At 39.9% G+C, this 19,645-nt stretch overlaps 1 protein-coding gene and 1 non-coding gene across 7 annotated transcripts in view; one reads left to right on the top strand and one right to left on the bottom strand.

Annotated features, from left to right (window-relative positions):
• Positions 1–19,645, bottom strand: part of RERE (arginine-glutamic acid dipeptide repeats) — a 428,266-nt gene that overhangs the window by 238,911 nt on the left and 169,710 nt on the right. The window lies entirely within an intron of this gene.
• Positions 19,340–19,412, top strand: TRNAE-UUC (transfer RNA glutamic acid (anticodon UUC)). Its single transcript has one exon. It is a non-coding gene; the product is annotated as a tRNA-Glu (tRNA).

Raw genomic sequence — 19,645 nt, 5'->3', positions numbered from 1 at the left:
ACTGAATTACTTTTGAGTTTGAGACTCTGTTTAACCAATTTACTTCTGAGTTTTATTTACCAGACAACAATCCCATGAGTGATTTTTCTTATTGAGTGACTGGTCTTTCACCTAATCATCCACACAGCTGTGTAAGAGATGCTTAAAGGAGAAAAAAAGTGTGCAGAAAAAGCACCTTCAAGGCTTCCCTGGTGGCGCAGTGGTTGAGAGTCCGACTGCCGATGCAGGGGACACGGGTTCGTGCCCCGGTCCGGGAGGATCCCACATGCTGCGGAGCGGCTGGGCCCGTGGGCCATGGCCGCTGAGCCTGCACTCCGCAACGGGAGAGGCCACAACCGTGAGAGGCCCGCGTACCGCAAAAAAAAAGCACCTTCAGAGAAACTTATCAAATCAAGACCCACAGAGACAGCAAGCATCCAGAATTTGCTGCCCCTAAACTATAACCACCAGGGTCACAGACTGTCAGACTGCAATTCACACAAAAACAAGAGAAGCAAAGGAAAACCACAAGCTGTCCTTTTCAGTCCTTTTTCAGCTTGGTAGTTTACATCTGCTCAGCTGGTTACTGATTCTCCTATAACCACATTCCAATCATGACCCATTCTCATGCTGTTGCCCCTATTAAAGATGCTCTACCTCCACTTGGTCCTACTGCAATTCTATCCAACCTCTAGGACCCAAATCAAGATTCCCATGGTCCTTCATGTCTTCTCCAACGCCACCAACTTACAGTCTGTTCAATTCAGTTGGTATTGCCCACTCACTGCCTGTTACTGACAAATAACGTTACTTGAATGAGTGTAATTTCTCCCCATAAAATGAAGGATCAGAGACTACTGTCTACTTTTGTGTCTTGCCTTATCTTACCTCCACAACACCTTGCACAAAGTTATAGACAAAGAAGAGTGTGCTCTCCTGTTATCAGCTGATTAATAAAACACTCCTAATACTACAGCTGACATCTAACAAACCCCAGGAAATTCTACTAGCTTACCCAAAGCCTATTACAGCTTCAGTGGGCCTCAAATTTAATCATTTGCTTTAATTTATATAAACTCTTAAGGGCAAATGAAGCCTGTTCCCTAACTCTCTTTACTCTACCCATACCTCTTCCTTTTCTCCCTTAAATCATTACTGTTTTCATTTGGGGTTTTGTTGTAGTTACTATTGTTTGGTCATGTGTTTCTTTTAAAATAAAGTCAAAGATTAAAGATATTTTAAGAATAATTTAAAACATCAAGTCACTTTCCTGAAATGAAAGTTTCATTTCAACTGAAATGTTGAGACCTCAGATTTTCATTAAAGATCTTTAGCCCACTGTGAATTATAAATATCATTTTACAAGTATTCAACAGGTATCTGGGAAAAAACAGTTCCACCTATATGACAATTTGCAATTATCTATCTCCTTAGGATTCTACATGTAATAATTTTGCTTTCTAACAATATACATCATTCTCAGGCTAAAAAGTACTGGGGGGAGGGCGTTGGCGGGATCTTGTCTGGTAATCTGCCATCCACCTGTCACTTTTATAATCAAAATTAGCAAAGATCTGAGCAAGGTAGCAGGATTTAAAATATCTAAATTCCTCTTGAATCCTGAAATGAGATGAGAGACTTCATGTATTTTTCAGGCCGTAAGAAGCTCTGGATGCTCTATACGAAACTACTCAACACACTTCAACAAGTGAGTGCAGCTGCTCTGGGCCAATGTAACACTTAATGAGAGTTTTACTTTTTGTAATTTGTACCTTGAAAAAAATCATGTTCTAAACATCTGCTGAGACAAAATAAATCGGAACATTGACTGGAAGAGGGGGGACGAGACCTCTCCATTTCAACCAAAGCGGTAACAGGCAAATCTTGTCAAGATTACATTAAAGCTAAGGAAAGAAGATAAATGTATTCTAAAGGAACAGAATCATAAACTCATAAAACATTCACACACAGACTTACGGGCACCACCAGCTAAGCACTAGAAATAATGAAGTGAATAAAAATACTGTCCTTCCCTTGACATGTTCGCCATCTAATATTAGAGACAGACATGAAAACAAATAACTATATGTCTTCAATAATTTTAATTGAACTTGTTTTTTACCCCCTGTAACAGAGACTGCTAGCTGAGCGTAATTTCATTCTTGCCTTCTTCCTTAAGAAAAGAACAGCTGAGGTTTAGAAGGTGTCTGGCCTCTCAGAAAAAAGACATTTGTCAGCCTCCCTCATAGCTGGTTTGGTCACATGACTAGACTCTGGTCATGGGATACAGTATTTCAACTTCTGGAAACTGAATCCTGAAAAGAGGAGCCCCTTCTCCCCTTAGCCTTCCTGTTAGCCTGAAGACAAATGTATCGTCTGAAGGCGGAGCATAAGATGGATCACAAGATGACATGGGAATAGCGGCCACACAGAACGGAGTAACCAAATCTTTGACTCTGGCTAAAGAACCAGACCAAGAATTTACTGGTTCACAATTCAGCACTAACAGCCATTGTACACAAATATCTCTAAATTAGTTTGAAATGGGGCAAAATATTTAAAATACATTCATGGGAAATTCCCTGGTGGTCCAGTGGTTAGGACTCCGCGCTTTCACTGCGGTGGCCTGGGTTCAATCACTGGTCGGGGAACTAAGAGCCCACAAGCCGAGTGACGTGGCCAAAAACAAAATAAAACAAAAAATAAATAAATAAATAAAATAAAGGACTGTCCAAATAAATAAATAAAATACATTCATGAGCAGAGTGACATCCAAAACAATGATTTAGGGAAAATATTCTAATTCTTTTAATAGGGAATGCTAGGAAGGAACAGATGACCCTAGCAAGAGTATAAAAACATAGCACATAGAGCTCTTGGCAGAATGACTAAAATAGTTGGATTGGACAGCATAAACCATTACCTTCCAGTGGGATTAAGAATCAAGTCCTAGAGGCAGATGACGTAAGTCAGAACAACGTCCACAGCTGCCGCTCTGAAGAGACTTCACAGCCAAGGCAAGTTCCTAGCATGACGCTACCCCAAGGTGTCACAAGTAGGAAGAAAAGATCATAACTTCTGCAAATTGACTGGCATTTTGTGTGGAGGGCAGATCGATGGTGCCTAATGGCACCACTCAGGCTCCCCCCTTTCTTTTCCACTTCTGCGTGGGTTTGATTTTAGGACTTCTTTAGCGAGGCTATGTGGCTGCTCCTCAACAAAAATACAGGGGCCACTGATAATCAGATTTTCTGGAACACTATATAATTTATAAAAGTTAAAGCTGACCACAATTCATACTATACTAAGTTCTCAAAATATACTCCATATTTTACTTCATACCAGAAAGATGATACAATGTCACAGCTTTACCTCCTCCTTTCCACGCCATTAACTGTGGATAAAAAACAGCGCAAATGTGTCTGATCCATTCTCTGAGGTGAAGATTTACTACCTAAAGATGACGTAAAGTCTCCTGCTCTGCCTAGAGGACATTTCTCCAGTTTCAAACGCACAAACGGAGTCACTTGCAGAGGCCAAAGTCCTACAGTACACCAGGGTTAGCTAGAAAGAACTGTAATGTCAATTCATTAAAAATCTTTAGCAGTCCAGACATACCACTTAACTCAGCAATTCCACTTCTAAGGAAAGTGAGCAGAATTGAATAGATAACTATTCACCACTGTTGTTTATAGTGGAGAATATTTGGGAAGAACCTAAAATCCAACTATATATAGCTACTTACATTATGGTATCTATCGACTAATGTGGGCATGTCTAATTTTTTGTGTCATGGATGCCTTTAGCAATCTCTACACCCAATCTCCACCCCAAAAAAAAAAAAAAAAGGTTTCAAATTCACAAAAACATGTATTGAAATACTTGTCACAGTATGAGAAAAAACTGCAATGTAATATATGTGCTTCTTTATAGATTCGTTAAATAAGATTTACTAGGCTACTCCCCCAGTAACCTCCTATGTGATGAACATAAACATTATTTTCAGATGGTTTTCTCTACATGATGTCATATAAGAATACCTGTGATTTATTTTGGTGTCACAGGTACTGCCAATATTACTATGGTTTATTACCTGCCTTCAGAATTGAAATGAATGCTAAATGTCATTTAAAATGTAACAAATTAGTGAAAATAAAGATGCCATTTTTTACCCACCCAAGTTCACAGTTTCCTGAATTCTATTCACAGTCACCTAGGTTGACGATGGACCCAAGGTTAAGAATTCCAGTTTTAATGGCATACTAAGCAGCAGTAATGACTCTGATTAATTCCTGGCATGACAATAAATTCAAGACATGTTAAGTTAAAAAGCATTATTACAAAACAGCGAATAGCATAATCCTACACCTGTTTACTAAGGCAAGTGACCACACAACAAAATATTAACAGTAATCTAGTGACTTTAACTTTTAACTTTTGCTTAACTGAGTATTTCAATTTTCTTCCTTGAAAATGTATTATTTGTTCATCAAAAACAAAAAGAAAAAAATGCAGGAAGGAAAATATGGGGGAGAAATAAAAAGAAAGGCCTATAACCAAATATTACAAATGTACTCATAGGACAAAGGCAAAAAGCACCAGGTAAATTCTGGGGAGAGAACAAAATGGAGCACCTCTAATCATTACAGAAGTTGGGTAACAGAAATAATGCTGAAAAGGGAGTTGGAAATCCATATGTCTGTGTATAAGATGCCACAGCACTGAGAATCCTAGCAGCTGGGAGATAATAGAAGTAAAACATATGACAAAACTGATGGTCTCTACAACAGCTAGCCTCCACCAATCATGATCTGAATGCCAGGTGCAATTTTTAAAAAAGACTGCTCTCAAACACAACTTCAGACTTGCAAAACAGTGAAGGGACCTAACTACCATAATGAATGCTGCATAGTAAGAAAACCACAAGAAGGTTATGTTTGGTTGTCTAACATTCTTGGATTTGATATGAACCAACACATACATAGTCCTTCCTGTCATTGACAGAACCCCAGTTTGTATCTACATTATTCACATTCCTCTCTGTTGTGTTTGGGGGGGGGGGGGGGGAAAGACTTTTTAGCCTTTTTTAAGGTTACTGATTTAATTTCATGTTATTTGGTTGCATGAAGTTGCCCTTAACCACTAAGGATTATCCAGATTTTTGCACAAGCTTATACAAGTCTAGGATCCTTTATCAAGGCAGTTATGTTCATCACTCTCCTGCCTTTACTCCACCATCACCACTCAGTTAAATATAAATTAACATTTTTTAAAATGACCACTCAACATAATGCTTAAGGGATTTCCTCTCTGTGACAGAACCCAGGAACCAATTCCTAGATACATAATGTTGGCATATTGAAGATGAACTTAAAATTGTTCTTCCGTTTTGAGGCCATGTGTAAAGTTTAATCATACTGTAAAATATCTATTCCGCATTAGAAACAGCTAGTTGTCAGCTTATACTTCTCAAAACTCAGGTTGTTAACGTACACAAACTCAGTTTCTATATGTGAAGTTAGTGAGTCTTTTGTGTTACTCCAAAATAAAGGCAATGATTTATTTTTTCCCAATCTCAATACAATTTGAGCTAATCACTCAAGCTGGATACCTTACATTTTAAAGCTGGAATCAGCAGTAGCCCTATGGGAAGTTAGACAAAGCACTGACTTTTAAATATAGACACTTAAAATGATCTGTTGTTTTCTTTTGGAAGTAGAATTAGAATAGTTAATACTCATCCACAAACCATTATTATGTGTATATTATTGTTGCAATTGTGATCACAGAAAATTTTATTTATTTTTATGCCAGCTTATATTGTGAGAACACATTTAGTCAGTTTGGGTTTTATCAATCCTGTTATCCTTGTCCTTGGAACATCCTTCATGTATTTGAGGTTTCTAGTTGAAAAGTTTACTGTAAAAAATCAAAAACAGGGCTTCCCTGGTGGCGCAGTGGTTGAGAGTCCGCCTGCCGGTGCAGGGGACACGGGTTCGTGCCCCAGTTAGGGAAGGTCCCACATGCCGCGGAGCGGCTGGGCTTGTGAGCCGTGGCCGCTGAGCCTGCACGTCCGGAGCCTGTGCTCCGCAACGGGAGAGGCCACAGCAGTGAGAGCCCTGCGTACCGCAAAAAAAAAAAAAAAAAAAAAAAATCAAAAACAAAAAAATGTATTGTTTTTACAGAATAAATTTATTAGAATGTATACTGGGAGTAAGGTTTGAGGTTGTAAACAACTAAGTTAGTGTAATTTGGCTTCGTATATGTAACGTGAGGTATTAATGTAATTCATATATTAAAGCAAAAATTGTTAACAGCGAAGGGAGGGAGGGAGGGAGGGAGGGAGGGAGGGAGGAAGGAAGGAAGGAAGGAAGGAAGGAAGGAAGGAAGGAAGGAAGGAAGGAAGGAAGGAAGGAAGGAAGGAAGGAAGACTGCTCTCCATAATGCCAAATATCTATTTTTTGGATAGTTGCTGCAGACTTCGAAAGCATTCTCATTTATGAGCCTGAAAGATAGCCCAGGGTTTTTCTCCCTCAAAATGCCTTCTAGGGCTTCCCTGGTGGCACAGTGGTTGGGAGTCCGCCTGCCGATGCAGGGGACGCGGGTTCGTGTCCCGGTCCAGGAAGATCCCACATGCCGCGGAGCGGCTGGGTCTGTGAGCCATGGCCGCTGAGCCTGCGCGTCCGGAGCCTGTGCTCCGCAACGGGAGAGGCCACGGCAGTGAGAGGCCCGCGTACCAGAAGGAAAAAAAAAAAAAATGCCTTCTAGCCAGTACAGAGAGCAAACCGGAAACCACGTCTCCATTGTCTAATCGGAAATGTGAGGTATAAAATCCCTTGTAAGGAAGAAGCATAATTTCCCCAAGTCTAAGTGCTGCTAGAGTTAATTCTCAAACACAAACTTGAAAACTTTAGGTGTGAATAGTGGTAATTAAACACTGCTTTTCAGTTAAACTATTCTTGACAATATAAAAATACAAGATATCAGGTGAGACTTTTTTGTGACCTTTTCTTTCCCTCTACTAAAGAGAAAAAATTATAATTATACAAAGAATTAACATTCCCTCAATCAATTTGGTAATTGTACAGTACCTATGTTCTATAATACCAGAACCAATGGGATGTTCAGGACAAGTAACGTCTAAGAACTAAACACCAGCGAATAATAATAATGCCTGGCTTCAGAGCGAACAGTTATGCATAGCTTTACAAATTAAAATGTTAACAATGAGAATAATGAAAAGCAACATACTGAAATAATATTAAAAATATTATAAACTCAATCCATTTCTCCTTTTTAAAAGGAACTTATAGCCGCAACCAAATGCCCCCCAAAACTGTATTTTTATTACATCTCTACCGATCAGTCTAAAGTGAGACTAGCACACCATCTGTCAAGCATCAACATCTACCCAGCACACAAAGAAAGCCAGAACAATGTCTACAGCCTTCAGAGAGAACATAAAACAACCCTATCTTTGCCTTTTACAGTTCAGTTTACACATTTTACACACTACACTGATTATCACACTGGACATCATTGAAAAGGCATTCCTTGCAAAGGCAGATGAATAAGGAAATTTAGAGATATGTGAGAAAATAAATTTAGAGGTTAAATCAGTGTACAAATGTGTAATATCTTTCATAGGTAACATACAGTATGCTGCCTAACTGGCTTGAGCATGTATTTAATAGTGAAATAATGAAAAAGATTTAAAGGTACTGGATATTTAATGCAAACATAATGATAAAGAGTCACTGTGTATGAACTTAATAGACCGGTAAAGTGAAAGTTTATCCATTTCCATGCATTTTAAGCATTAACCTAAAAGAACCAGGTGGGACTTCCCTGGTGGCACAGTCGTTAAGAATCCACCTGCCAACGCAGGGGACACGGGTTCAATCCCTGGTCCAAGAAGATCCCACATGCCGCCGAGCAACTAAGCCCGTATGCCACAGGAACTGAGCCTGTGCTCTGGGGCCTGCGAGTCACAACTACTGAAGCCCGTGCGCCCCAGAGCCCGTCTGCAAGAAGAGAAGCCACTGCGATGAGAAGCCTGCGCACCGCAACGAAGACCCAACGCAGCCGATAAATGAATGGATCAATGAATGAATGAACCAGGTAACTTCCTGATCTTCCCCCATCTATTTTATGGTACTTAAAATCCATTATGAAGTGTATACTAACACAAGTGTATGAAGGAGTAGAAAAGAAAAGCCTGTCTTTTTACGTTTTCTAGTATTTAGGGTATTCAGTTATCCCCAAATCAAAACTGAGGCACGCAGGTATCTATTCTGCGGTATTTAAACGCTTCGAAAAAGGAAAAGAAACCACTCTTATGCACATACATTTTAAAGTAATTCACCAAACAATATATTGCCCCATCTTTAAATCCACAGACATTATTTTTAATTGTGGAAAGTCTGGTTTTCTCAGCTGGTGAAGCTGTCAGAATAAATAGAAGGCAATATCTGGAAAGATGACAAACACATGGGTCAAAGTCAAACACAAGCCAATCTCTGTCAAGAACAGAGCCAAATTCCTGCATTTCAATTTAAACGATGTTAGCCAACCCAAATACCACCATGCCACTTCAAATCAAAATTGTTTCCTTTTAAAAAGAGCGTTTTACAAAACTGATAGAGTATAACAGATTAAACAACTCTTTCAGCAATTTCCTCAGCTACTACAAAGCAAGGCATCAATATATAATTATAATAAAGGGAACATTTAACAATTAATGGAGCCAGCAAAAGCTAAACCTCCAGAGCTTAAGAGTTCAAACACTTGCTCACTAAGCAAAAGGGCAGAGGATTTTAACATAACTGCAGGAAATATCAGTCCAGTTAGACTCCAGGTAAACATAAATCTTCTTCCACTGTGATTGGGACTCTCTTCATCTCAGTCCACTGGGCTGATTTTAGTATCCAGCTTGGAGATTCAAACCAAAGAACCCCTGCCTCCCCCGATCTCTCCCCGCGCTGCTGTGTTATCCAGTTGCTCTAGTCCCATAGGAACAGAAGTCTCCGGAAGGCTGTTAGCTTGCTTTACAACCGACCAATGACGAAGACTCCCCAAGACGTATCACACAGCTGTTAGGTAATAACACCTCTGAAGACAGTCATGATTTGTGCTAGTTTATAATGATGACATCTTAACTAATCCACATTCTTTTCTCATTCAGTTTCTATTCAGATTCTTTACAGAGGATACGTACATACACTCTTTCAAAAAGAAAACAGAAATAAACAGAGTTTCAAAGTGTCACCATCCCAGCAAATACCTTATTTATAAGGTATCATTCTATGCCTCGTAGAGCTTGATAGGAAGCAGAAAAAGTTAAAATTTAATACCTAAATGGTTTCAACAATATAGACAAGTAAAAAATATGTTTTAATTTAACTGGATAAATCAAAGTAAAAAATATTTTTTAATGCAGCATAAAATAGTAGGTGATGAAAGAATTTTAAGGATTATAGAAACAGGCAGAACTAGAAGTTGAGGCAGGAAACCCACAGAGCAAAGATCGGCACTATGGCCTATAGGTCAAATCTGACCCATGACCTGTTTTTGTAAGGCCCACAAAGTACAGAATGGTTTTTACATTTTTTTAATGGTTGGAGGAAAAAAAGAATATTTTTTGACATGTGAAAATTACATGAAATTCAAATTTCATTGTCCATAAATAAAGTTTTATTGGAACACAGCCACCTCACTCCTTTATATCTTATCTGTCACTGCTTTCATGCCACAAGGGCAGAGCTGTGCAGTTTCAACAGAGACTGTATGGCCTGCAGCGAAGCTGAAAATATTTACTCTCTGGCCCTTTACAGAGAGAGTTTGCTGACCATTGCTCTAGAAATGCTAAGTAAGTCAAGTAGCTCAGCTGAAAATGTGAAATTGCACCATAGAAGACTACCTCGTAAAAGGGTTTGTATTCATTAATGACACATATGCTCGGAAACCTTCTGCTACAAAACGCTCAAGCACTTTTCCAGTGGTTAATACCAAGCGCACTGAGCTGAGGATTACAAAGTATACCTTTCAGCTGATGCCTACGAGGATAACAAAGTGCCTCTAATACTGCACCTCCAAGTTCCTTGCCACATTCTCCATTTCGGCTGAAAACTCAGCTCATTTTATGAATCGAGATCAAGGATGGAAATATTCCCACACCTGCACCCAAGAACAACACTGTCAGCTGATCAGAGCACTCCTTCCAAACGGACTACATTCAGCCTCGTTCACCTGGAAGAGCAGATGAAATCCATCTGCCATCTAATGTCGAGGTGATCTCTTCTACTCTTCTCACCTAGTTTGGACTTCTTTACCATTCATTTTTTATCATTTTTCTTGTACCTCTTCTTGTGTGAAAACCATGCTGGGAACTCGACATAGAGGACAACAGTGAAATCAAAGTGGAACAGGTATGCTTGCACTCTACAACCTGTGAACAGGGCATTAACAGGCCAAGTGACATACCATCAATTAAAAAAAAAAGAAAACTAGGCTTTTAAAAAAGTCTCTTTATCAAAATACTGATAAGGGGTTCTTGATAAATCCTGCTCCCTTTTTCAACTTCATATAATGCTCTTAATGAACTAGAAAGATGCAGGTTCTACTGAGACCAAAAAAACGGGGCAGGCGGGGGAAGGAGGGTGCACGTTGTGTTTACCATGATACTCAGAGAGGGTCTTAAGGAGCAATAACTAAACTTGGTAACCAGTTCCACCAAAAGAAAAGCTCTCTATCAACTATGGCAAACTGAAACCAACCAACAGCAAGAGGCAAGTCCAATTCAGACTCAGACACACAAATATACGGAACTGGGACCGCATCGTGATTGACCCACCCAAACGGAGTCCTGAACGGCCAGAGCTCATGTTCAGCAGTAGCTACATTAACGTCAGAGCACAGGTGGTTGAGAGCAGAGTCATGTCCCCTCTCAAAATAACCTTCGCCAGGAATTCCGTGTGGTTTCCACGCTTCATTGAGATATTTTTTTGAGCATTTGAACAAGCAAAGCAGCTTCCTAGGAAAAGTTTTTGCTTGAGCCCACTCCTGTGTCACAGGATAAGTTCATGAGCTGCTGTCATCACTAGGCAGGCAAACATTCCACTGAACATTTCAAATACCCATAAGGATTACACAGTCCTAAGAAAATAGAACACAAGATCCTAAGAGGGTCAAAGCCCTTCATCTTTGGAGAGGAAGCACGTGTATCTTAGGGTCCCATTGTGTTCAACAGCCTTTCCAGCCAAAAGTGAAACCCTTAATTTAAAAAAAAAAAAAACAGGCAGCCAACCATAAAAGAGTTGCAGACTTTTATGAATAGTCAAAGAATTAGATAATGTGAGGTCAGAAGCCATCTCCCTTTAGAGTTCTGAAGATGGAGGCTTAGTGACTATAAATATCTCCCATTAGTAGATACATAGCTTTTCAATCTAGGAGGATTAAAAATTAAGTAACCCCAATTTGGTGGTAATTACCTCCTTAAATTGACACATCTTCTATCCCTGAGAGCATTCAGAATTAAAGAAAGACTTGAGAGAATCAAAAGTATATTAACATTTTTGGGGTTAATAAGATATCAGGATTTGACATTTTTATTCTTTTTATAGTTAAAAGAATGTGGCTTACAACAATATCCTGTAATTCCAATTTTTCAAAGTAACACTACCTAGGGCCATATTATATGCCTGGCCTCTCTAAAGAAGCCCTGTGTGTATGCGTGTGTACTTGTGTAAAGCCCCTGGAGCAGATACTCTGATCCCCATTTCACTAGTGAAGAAACAAAGGCACAGAGGTTGTCCCTTGCAACCACCCACCTCACCCGTGTGTGAAACTGATTCAGAGGGGCGGTCAAGACTGAAACCTAAGTGAGTTTACGCACAGCACTGAAATATTTAAGGCACTTCATTCATAGGTTCACTTCATTCATAGGTATGATTTACTTCATTTATAGAAGCATTAAGTGCTTTGAGAAGGTTTGTGTTAAAAGATCCCTTAACAATAGAAACCACATATTAAATTTATTTTACTTATTTAATAAGTAAGCCTAACTGTTGAAGATATTACTTTAAAAACAAGACCAATCACAATTCAAAAATCCCTTAAAAGTGACTGTTAAATTTAATTTATAAAGGATGTAAGATTTGTAAGCTGAACTTTTAAGAAGTAGTGCCATGTATTCTAATTTATAACTTTAACAAACTGAATACCAATTTTTTAAACCAAAGAAAACTTTCTGGATAGTCTTTTCTACATAAAATTTCAGCCTGAGGACCCTTCTCAAGGAAGTCCTTACATCAGCCACTCTGTACATGTGTTTACTGCCCAACTCCTAAAGGCAGCACAGCTGAGACAATGCTATTCAAGAGAGGCCGCCCAAGAGACAGAGGGTGAACACTCAAGTGTGGAGTCACCACCCCTGCCTATGCTGATAAACATCTGGGGAAAAAATAACAAAGTGCCTAGAATGTCCTAGACACTTTTCTAGGTAACTGGGGTACATGAGTGAGCTAAAAGGAAAAAGATCCCTGTCCTTCTGGAGTGGAACAGCAAGGAAAAGACACAAAAGAAATGGGAATGGCGGCATTTAAACCAGGTGTGAAACGTCAAGGGGTAAAGGGACTGTGAGAAGGGGTGAGGCCACAGATCAGGGGTCCTTGGGGGGTGCGGGGTGTCCAGAGGATTTCTGGATGCAGGCTAAAAGTGGGATCCAGGAAACAGGTGAACAGATTACCAGAAAGCTAGATCTCTGAGTTTGAGGATTAATTGTTCATAAAAATGCCTTCAAAGGATTACTATTTACCCATAACATATACCTGCCATTATCAAGGGTGATTTTCAAATGGCCGCATATAGAACATTTCTGTTTCTTTTGGAATGTATAGGTTAAGAATACATTGTGGTTCACTGTTTCTCATGTAGACACTTCTGCTGTAACACAATATATATGTTGTTGGGAAAACCGCATGTTCTGCAAAAAATGTTTATTAAAAATAAAATACAGGGTAAGGGGCAGCTTAACCAAAACTACTGCAACTCTAAAATCAGATTACCGTTTTGTTTTAAATATAAATTTACTTATCTATTTATTTTATTTATTTGGCTGCATTGGGTCTTCGTGGCTGTGTGGGCCTTCTCCAGTTGCAGCGAACAGGGGCTACTCTCGGTTGCAGTGCACGGGCTTCTCATTGCGGTGGCTTCTCTTATTGTGGAGCACGGGCTCTAGGCCATGGGCTTCAGTAGTTGTGGCTCACGGGCTCTAGAGCACAGGCTCAGTAGTTGTGGCACATGGGCTTAGTTGCTCTGCGGCATGCGGGATCTTCCTGGACCAGGGCTCAAACCCGTGTCCCCTGCGTTGGCAGGCAGATTCTTAACCACTGCGCCACCAGGAAAGTCCCCCCCCCCTTTTTTTTTAATCAGTAAGTATAACCTCAAGAAATAACACAGCCTAGCCCAAGCAGGCACACAGAGGTGATGAAGGCTGCCTTAGGGAATATTTAAAATACATAAAAAGGGGCTTCCCTGGTGGCGCAGTGGTTGAGAGTCCGCCCGCCGATGCAGGGGACACGGGTTTGTGCCCCAGACCGGGAAGATCCCACATGCTGCAGAGCGGTTAGGACCGTGAGCCATGGCCGCTGAGCCTGCGCGTCCGGAGCCTGTGCTCCGCAATGGGAGACGTCACAACAGTGAGTGGCCCACGTACCGCAAAAAAAAAAAAAAAAAAAATTCATAAAAACAGCAGATGCTGACTCGAAGGTACCGAAACAGTGCAGATTAACATGGGGCTTCTGTAAAGGCGAGCAACAGCAGGCATGTAAGGTGGGGTGCACCTCTCTGGAGAAGGAGCCCCAGGACAGGTGCTCATTTTTTCATTTCACTTTAAAGAGAGATGAAAGGGCTCTCATTGGTGCAACAGCCAAACTGAAGGTTTAAATTCTCATCTTGTTTTTCCTTTTCTGCTAAACTATAAGCCTATATTATACCATATAATTGCACACTATAATTCCACTTCCTCTATTCACACACCTCTTGCCTAGAAAAGCTGCATATGAACCAGCACAAGTCGCACGTTCCACTGACATCGTTCCTCTATTTACCTAGCACATGCATAGCAAAACAAACTATTTATAAATATCCATATGTCGTTAGAAGTTCTTCTTGAATCTGGTGACACAGTGAGAGTCTCCTGATAAAGTGGTACACAGGGAACACATGCCGTTCTCCTGGCCATCTCTCATCTACTTTCCCCACCGAACAGCTCCCGAATTCCACTGAGGAGAATTACTGTAGCTCCACCATGTGTAGTTTTAGGGGGAGCAATAAATCAAGTTCTGTCTTTTTTGATCCAAGACACAGACATGCAATTCAAGCTTCACCAACCAAATTTACTCTTCTGAGACTGTGACTGGAGCTGAGTGACAGCAAGACAGGAAAATGCTGAAGGACACCTATTCCAGTGGTAGCACCCAGATGGAATGGTCAGTAGTTTCTGCTGACCCAGAATCGGAACTTCCCTCGATCAGGCAGGTTTCCACCCATTCTGTGTGTTATTCTACCAACAAATTATTTTTGTGTGTGATGTGCCCAATGTCCCCCAGCTTGCATTAAAAAAACTTGAATGAATACAATATGCTTGCATTTATTAGATCACATAAACCATGTATCCTCCCTTTCAGTTGCTGGGGTAAGGTTTCAACAGTAGCTTAAATATTCTGCAACAATTTACCTCGCCCCACTCAGCATACTTCCCGTAACTGTTATGCAATTACCTTTTTAACAATTCTTTATATGTGTCTAGCAAGTGAGCGATAAACAATTTTCAGAAGGAGGCAAGATGTAACTAGGAGTAGGAGAAAGAAAAAGAGCCAAGTAATTATTTCATTTGCATTTTCTAAGAAATGGGCCTATCCCTTCTTTATCTTTCAACATAAGTGTGTTTATTATTTTTATTATCTTCAGTAGTTTTTGCAAATGTCCATCCATTCTTGGCTTTAACCAATTCTCCCAGGCCCGTGCGGTCTTACAAACTAGCTGTGTGGCCTCTCTGTCCCCATATGTACTACAGGGAAACAATGACTGATTTGTGTAGAGACTTTGGGGACTAGAAACAACACATGTAAAGCAAGCCCAGTACTGGAAACGAGCAGGTGTTTTAAAAACGGTTAGTTATCATCCATGATTACAGCTCCCTCTCTCCCTCACATCTGTTTATTTGCAACCAGGTTCACAGTTCCTTTTGCAATCAGGCACTTGAGAAGATCCAAATCTTTCCCAGCAGACTGGTCACAACTTAATTCTACAGCCACCTCTATTCCTCCTGAACTACATATGCTGCATTTTACATCAAAATCTCAAGCCATGGGGGATTCCCTGGTGGTAGAGGGGTTGAGAATCCACCTGCCAACACAGGGGACATGGGTTCGAGCCCTGGTCCGGGAAGATCCCACATGCTGCGGAGCAACTAGGCCCGTGCGCCACGACTGAGACTGTGCTCTAGAGCCTGTGCTCTGCAACAAAAGAAGCCACCGCAATGAGAAGCCCGCGCACCGCAACCGAGAGTAGCCCCCGCTTACCGCAACTAGAGGAAAGCCCGCGCGCAGCAACAAAGACCCAACACAGCCATAAATTAATTAATTAATTAAATTTAAAACACACACACACAACAACTCTAGCCATGAAAGAGTATCTTCCTTTTCTCCCTTTTTTGGATCTGCCTAAATTCCACTCTGCTGTAAATAAGTGACAGGTATGCTGGGATGCTGGTCCTCTCAACCCTCAAGGCAATGTGCTCATTTTATATTTGTGCATTAACCTGAAAAAGACCGGGAAGCGCTGGTCTAGATTAGTGATTCTCAAATTTTAATGTGTATTTAAATCACCTTTTGAAAACAAAAATTCTGACTCAGTAAGTCTGGGGTGGAACCTGAGGCTGTGCGTTTCTAACCAACTCTCATGGGACGCCCATCTGTGGCCAACCTCAGGCACTCTAGCAAGCGTCTGGAGGACATGTCTCACTGTACTTAAGGACCCCTTCCTTATGAAATAGAAAAAGATATGGTTAACTAGTCTCAAAACTCTACCACCTTCCATTCTTTTGGTTAGAATATTTTTAGAAGTTCCTCTTGCTTCTTCTACCCTCATAAAGTAGTAACTTTTTATGTGCTAAAATTTTTTCTTTTACATATATTTAGAATTTGAATAATTTCCTAATAAACACTTAAAAGGCAATCATTTCTTGAGGCTTGGGAAAAGTTGAAATAAAATTTCAAAAGAAACAGAAAAAATAAAAACGCAACCCACAACTAAAAGTACACATTATAGTGATTAAAAATAAGAAATACATTTTCACAACTATTCCAAGGACACAACTAAGAGAGCTGAAGTGGTCATTAAACCCTGGGTCACTCAAACTTGAGTCCACATAGCAACAAAGCTCTTCCTGCCTGTTATGGGTTGAACTGCATCTCCCCAAAATTCATACATTCAAGTCCTAACCCTCAGTGCCTCAAAATGTGTCCTTCCTTGGAAAACCAATCACTGCAGACATAATTAGTTAGAATGAGGTAGGGCCCTACTCCAATGACTGATGTCTATATAAAAAGGAGAGGGGGGCTTCCCTGGTGGCGCAGTGGTTGGGGGTCCGCCTGCCGATGCAGGGGACGCGGGTTCGTGCCCCGGTCTGGGAAGATCCCACATGCCGCGGAGCGGCTGGGCCCGTGAGCCATGGCCGCTGAGCCTGCGCGTCCGGAGCCTGTGCTCCGCAACGGGAGAGGCCACAGCAGTGAGAGGCCCGCATACCGCAAAAAAAAAGAAGACACCTTCACTTTCATGTCACTTCTACCTAAAATTCTTCTACATATAAAAGCCATGGATGAAAAGCTGCAGATCAAATGAGCTTTTATTTTCTCCTAAAATGTATGTCCTGGAACACCAAATGCCAGAGTTTTGTTCACCTTTATTTTAGAAAGGAAATGTTTATCTGTGTGATTGCAGTAGATAAGCTTTCAATTATTCAGAAAATCAAGACTCGGAAACCAAATTCAGCCTCTTAACTGGTCAAAGACCAACCCCTCAGTGAAGCATCAGCAGCTAAATGTTAGGACAGATGATTTGTTAAAACGCTGGTAACTCCCTTCCCTCCTTAAATAGAAACTTGAACCAAAGGGAGACTATACGGTTTTAAAAGTTTCACGTTTTAACTTTCCTTTTTCTTTTTAAGTAAATTTCTCATTTAAGTATAACAGACATACAGCAAAGTGCAAAGCATGATAAATTCTCACAAAGTGAACAAATCCATGTAACCAGCACTATCACCACAAAACAGAACATGACCAGACCCAAAAGTCCCCTTCATGCTCTGTTCCAGACACCAGCGCCCCATCAGTGTAACTGCTATCCTGACTTCAAAACACCAAAGAATAGTTTTAACTGTTTTTTAACTTTATATAAAAGGAATCATACAATATTATACTCTTTTGAGTCCACTCAATATTATGCTTTGATTAATAGTCTCCTTTTAACTTCAATAGTCCGTGTGTGTGTGTGTGTGTGTGTGTGTGTGTGTGTGTGTAATTTTAATTCAAACTAGATCCCCAGGTTTCATTTTGTTTAGATTTTTCCAGCTTAGATTCCATTTGCATCAAAAGGAATTAACATCTCAATGTTCAATATAAAATCAATTCTAGTTTCTAGGTCCTTTATCAGTTCAAGTCCCCAGTTCCAAACAATAAGGAAAATTTGCAAATAAAAGGGGGAAATGTTTTATTTCACCTAAGATTTCATAAACCACAAACTTAAAAGTTCTTCGTCTTTTATAAGTAAAGTTTATCTTCATGAAAAATTTCACTCTTTGTTTATGAAAGCGGAAGAACCAGAGATATAACAAACATGAAAATTCTGAGTCTTGGATTTTTTCCCTCCTCTCTTGCATGTGATGGAGATTTCTTTTATTCTACGAATATGTCCAGGGTAAATGCGAGAATCAAAAATTATCAGTTGAAATGACAGAATACAAAAAACAGAGAACCAGCTTAATAAGCACATTTTAAAAAACACTTTCCTTATCGAAATAGCAAGCAAAAGTGACCTGCCCAAGTGAAAAAAATATCTCCCAATGATTTGAATTTAATTTTTTGACTCTTTTACCTGATCAAGAATAAAGGAATCACAGTATCTAACTGAAAATAGTGAACATCCTATTGGTGGGAATGTAAATTGGAAAGCAGCATGGGAGTTTCTCCACAGATTAAAAATATGACTACCATTTGATCCAGCAATTCCACCTCTGCGTATGTATCTGAAGGAAATAAAATCGCTATCTGGAAGAGATATCTGTACCCCTAGGTTCACTGCAGCATTACTTACAATAGCCAAGACCCAGAAGCAATCTAAGGGTCCACTGATGGATGAAGGAATAAAGAAAATGCATAGGTATACAACAGAACATTATTCAGCCACTGAAAAAAAAAGAAGGAAATCCTGCCGTTTGCAACAACACGGATGAACCCTGAGGGTATCATGCTAAGTGAAAAAGTCAGACAGAGAAATACTGTATGATCTGACTTAGATGTGGAATCTAAGAAAACCAAACTCAGAAACTGAGAACAGATTAGTGGTTGCCACAGGTGTGGAGGTGGGGGATAGGGGTAGGGGAAATAGGTGAAGGCAGTCAAAGGGTACAAACTTCCAGTTATAAGATGAATAAGTTCTGGGGATGTAATGTACAGCACGGTGATTATAGTTAAGAATACTGCCGTGTATATTTGAAAGTTGCTAAGAGAACAGATTTTAAAAGTTCACACCACCCACACCCACACCCACACCCAAAACTGTAATTTTGGGTCGTAATTAACCTCATTGTGGTATAATCATTTTGCATTATATACATACATAAAATAACTATGTTATACATCTTAAGTTTAATGTCATGTGTCAATTATATCTCAATAAAGCTAGGGAAAAGAAAAAAAGCAGAAAGAAATTTATATGCCACCCACAGCAAACTTTAGAAATCAATACTCTATGCTAAAGAGGCCCATAAGGGAAATCTGGCTGCACACAGCTGTGTAATGAATCAATTTGTTACCGTGACAGTCATCTCAAAAGTAGAGTAACGGTTGATAGACAACAAAGAAGTTAGATTAGACACAGATGCAAAATATAAACAGAGCTCCACAAGGTTTTTGTTTTGGTTTTTATTTTATAACAAGTCTGTTAAATCATCCATTGGGAAATAAATGATTCAAGACGGACTTCCAGAAGCATTATTCTAACTTTGACATCATTTATCAGTCAATATATTTTTGAAAAAAATTTTCAGAAACTTATTTACTCAACAAATACTGGGAGTTCCCTGGTGGTCCAGTGGTTAGGACTTGGCGCTTTCACTGCCGTGGGCCCAGGTTCAATCCCTGGTCAGGGAACTAAGATCCCGCAAGCCAAGCGGCGAGGCCAAGAACAAAACAAACAAACAAACGCAAACAAATATTATGGAATACACACTATGTGTACACTATTGTAGATTCCAGGAATAAGCAAAAACAGAGTTGCTGCCTTTATGGAAGAGAGAGACAGCTACTAATCCTAAAATAGTAACAGAAATAAATAGAAAAGTATTACTGTTATAAGTGCTAGAAGAAAAGATACATAATGCCAG

Source organism: Tursiops truncatus, chromosome 1 (assembly GCF_011762595.2).
Source record: "Tursiops truncatus isolate mTurTru1 chromosome 1, mTurTru1.mat.Y, whole genome shotgun sequence".
In the NCBI taxonomy this organism is placed as follows: Eukaryota; Metazoa; Chordata; class Mammalia; order Artiodactyla; family Delphinidae; genus Tursiops; species Tursiops truncatus.
Note: the sequence above shows the minus strand (reverse complement) of the source record. Positions and strands in the feature narration are given on the sequence as shown.